This window comes from Pan paniscus, chromosome 9, assembly GCF_029289425.2.
Source record: "Pan paniscus chromosome 9, NHGRI_mPanPan1-v2.0_pri, whole genome shotgun sequence".
Classification (NCBI taxonomy): Eukaryota; Metazoa; Chordata; class Mammalia; order Primates; family Hominidae; genus Pan; species Pan paniscus.
In genome coordinates, this window is record NC_073258.2 from 83,890,241 (window position 1) to 83,894,723 (window position 4,483).

Consider the following 4,483-nt stretch of genomic DNA (forward strand, 5'->3'; position numbering starts at 1 on the left):
AAAAATTCTCCTTCAGCCAAAAAGAATTCAAGCTTTCTTTTCTGACCTCTTATGCCCTACATCCCCACCCAATTGAAAGTATTTTTTTGAAAGAATGCCTTACTACTGATACAGTGTCAATTGGTGCTATGATTTGAATGTGTTTCCTCCAAAATTCAGGTGTTGCCAATGTGATAGTATTAAGAGGTGGGATCTGTAGGAGGTGATTAGGCCATGGGGTTCCTCCCTCATCAATAGAATTAAGGCACATATAAAAGAGGCTTCACGTAGCATTTAGCTAGCTTTCCAACTTGTCCTTTCATCATGTGAGGATGCAGCAAAAAGGCCCTCACCAGAAACCAGATGTGAGCACCTTGATCTTGGACTTACCAGCCTCCAGAATTATGAGAAATAAATTTTATTTTATTTATCATAGATATAAATTACCTAGCCTCAGATTTTTTTTTGTTACAGCAGCCCAAAATGGATTAAGACAATGAGAATGTAATTGGTATTAATTATGTGGAAAATAAATTGGCATTATTTATGAAAATTTTAAATTGATGTGCTCTTTTAAAAGCAGCAATCCCACTTCCAGGAATTTATCTCACAAATACACTCATATATGAGAAAGTATAAAAGAAAAATATTCCATAAAGCATTGTTTGCAATAGCAAAATAGTAAAACAAATATCTGTCAGGATACACAAATAATTTAGTATGCATAGAATATTACTGGAAGAATATAAAAAATGATTTAAAAATTAGAGATAGTGTATATAGTATTTTTATAAATACATAAGTATATTTCATAAGTTTATAATATTTTAAAAACTAGTCACCTTCAAAGCCAAATGTGGTGGAATGCACCCGTAATCCCAGCTACCTGGGAGGCTGAGGCAAGAGGATCACTTGAGCTCAGAAGTTTGGAGGCTTGGGCACATAGCAAGACCCTGTCTCCAAAAAAAAGAAAAAAAAAAACTGAGCCCAGGAGTTCAAGACTGGCCTGGACAAGATGGCAAGACCCCATCTCTACAAAAAATGAAAATGAAAATGTTAGCCAGGCACAACTGCACAAGTCTTTAATCTCAGCTACTTGAGAGGCTGAGGCAGGAGGATCCCTTGAGCCCAAGAGTTCGATATGGCAGTGAGCTATGATCATGCCACTGCACTTCTGCCTGGGTGACAAAATAAGACCTCATCTCTTAAAAAAAACAAGGCAAAACAAAAACCTGACATTTAATATTTTTCACAGTTTTGAACAATTAAAAAAACACTAATCACCTTCAGATAATGATAGAGAACCAATTTATTATGTTGATAACTGGTAAAAAGGGAAAAAAATTAAAAATTTATCTTGCTTTTCTCTCATGAATTGTACCATTGGATAACCAAATAGGTGAAGGGAAGTTCTCTTTATAAAAATATTTTAATTAACGCATTTATTAAATGGTAGAAATGGAATATTACCATTTTGTAACCCCCAACAAATAATGGATGCACTCAATGAGCGCGTCAATGGTTGCTAACATTCCAAAGAGAGACAAGAAAATATCTGCTTTCTGATGGAAGAAGATACCACTTCCTATAATCTTCCCAAAGGGATTAAACATGAGTATACTCCCTCTGCATCCAGCTGTCAATATGAAAAATATACAACTGACAGAACATGCAGACCTCCACCATAAATATAAAATCAGCAAAATCCAGACTGTGAGAAACTGCAGGTCAAACAGTTCACATTCTTCCACAGATTACTGTAAGGGAAAGAAAGAGATATATACTAAAATTATTTAAAATGTATATTTGTTTTTTTTTTTTGAATGGGCAAGATTAAACTTAAGTGCCTTGAGATACACATTTGGGTGCATCACTTCCTTGATGACTATGAAAGTGAAAATAGCGGTTACTTTGAGGTGGAAAGAAGAGATTCTGGGGTGGCTGGCAAAGTTCTATTTCCTGACACAAATGCAAGGGTGTTTATAATAGTTCCATTACATAATACACTTTTTCTGTATTCATGTTTTAGTTCATATTAAAGATGTTTAAAGATCAATTTTTTGAAAAAAAGGAATATGTGCATTATACAGAGGGAAGCAAAAGACTCTAATATGTGGAGCCTCTCCCTCTGAGCCATCTCTTAGATATTTTACATACTTGCTCATTTATTCCTTATAAGTAACCTATGAGGATTGAGGAAAATACTTTTGTAAACTTTGTAAACTGAGTTTACAGAGGTTGAGTAACTTCCTCAAGGCTAAGACCATGTCACTAATAAGTGGCAGAACCAGAGCTCTAATTTTTCCAGTACTCTGCACTGCCACTCATGAGGCTAAAGGAGAATGCTGCATGAACCCTCATCTCTCAAGCTAGACATTTCTTGGTGAAACACCTTCCTTCCTGTTGATCAATGTCTGCCACTACTTGAATAACTTAAGGTCAAGCATAGGTTAGGTATCCTGCAGTGGTTTTCTCTGATCTATCACTTGCTTTTCAGCCTAATTTGTGATGTGATTAGAGAAAGTTGCCTCCAAGGGAGAAACATAAATTCACCTGTAAAAAAAAAATCACACCTTTCCTCTAATAGATCCCTTTATGTGCCAAGCCGAAGTGCATGACCACTTGGCCCTTCCGTACAGCCCCTTCACAGTCTGAAGCATTTTCTGCTAACTAGAGGCACCAGCTGTGCCAAGACAAGCTGTTTGTCCACCCCTTGCCTGCCTTGAGTGGGAAATGATAACATGACATTGTAAAACACAGGGCTGCCCAGCAGCCTTTCATTTGGTGAAAGTAACTGCAAGGGCTCAGAGCTGGGTTAATGGATACAACAGTGCCTGTAATCAGATCCAGGTGCTGTATATACTTGTTATTGATTACGACTTCAATAATTGCAAAATCAACCAACCAAAAGAATCCTGAAAAAAATGTTATGCAAGATGTCTAAACAGAGGCCCCAAAACCAGCAGTTGCTGGAGAAGTATTTATCACCTTTTTCAAGATCCAAGCTTAGGGTATTGTATGTTTGGCAAAATAGCTATATTTCAGCAGGGCTTAAAGAGATTACTTGTCTCAGGGCTTTCAGTTTGGCCGGTAACAGATGAAGGCAGATTGATTGAAAGCATCTGAACAAATATAAACTTGAACAAGCTGAATGGACGTGATTAAGTTAATTAGGGTCGATAAATGCCATTGACAATACCTTACAACTCTTCCTTTATCTTGGAGTATTTCTTTCTTATATAACACAGGGAAGTGGATATGGTGACTCTAATATTAAACCTAATGAGTAGCCATTCAGCCTAATTAACTAGACACCATCTCTCAATGGCCTGCTAGATAATTAACGTTTTATTTTATACATGTAATATTACTCATCATTTACTGTATGCCTATTATGTACCAGACACTATGGCATTTACCCTGTATTTTTTGTTTTTTTATTTATTTAACTTTTATTTTAAGTTCAGGGTACTTGTGCAGGTTCTTTACATAGGTAAACTTGTGTCATGGGGGGTTTTTGTACAGATTATTTTGTCACCCAGGTATTAAGCATAGTACCCATTAGTTATTTTTCCTGATCCTCTCCCTCCTCCCACCTTCCACCCTCCAATAGGCCCCAGTGTGTGTTGTTCCCCTCCGTGTGTCCATGTAGTCTTATCACTTAGCTCCCACTTATAAGTGGGAACATGCCATATTTGGTTTTCTGTTCCTGCATTAGTTTGTTAAGGATAATGGCCTCCAGCTCCATCCATGTTCCTGCAAAGGACATGACACAATCTCATTCCTTTTTAAGACAGGGTCTGGCTCTGTCACCCAGGATGGAGTGTAGTGGTGCAATCTCGGCTCACTGCAACCTCTGTCTCCTGGATTCAAGACATCCTCCCACCTCAGCCTCCCAAATAGCTGAAACTACAGGCACATACCACCATGCCCAGCTAGTTGAGCTCATTCTTTTTTATGGCTGCATAGTATTCCTTGGTATACATATACCACATTTTCTTTATGCAGTCTATCATTGATGGGCATTTAGGTTGATTCCATGTCTTTGGTATTGTGAATAGTGTTGCAATGAACATATGCCTGTGTCTTCATAATAGAATGATTTATATTCCTTTGGGTGTATACCCACTAATGGGATTGCTGAGTTGAATAGTATTTCTGTCTTTAGATACTTGAGGACTTGCCACACTATTTTCCACAATCATTGAACTAATTTACACTCCCAACAGTGTATAAGTGTTCCTTTTTCTCTGCACCCTCACCAGCATCTGTTATTTTTTGACTTTTTAATTGCCATTCTGACTGGTGTAAGATGGTATCTCATTGTGGTTTTGATTTACATTTCTCTAATGATCAGTGGTGATGAGCTTTTTTTCATATGATCGTTGGCCACATGTATGTCTTCTTTTGGAACATGTCTGGTCATGTCCTTTGCCCACTTTTTCATGGGGTTGTCTTTTTCTTGTGAATTTGCTTAAGTTCCTCATAGATGCTGAATATTAGG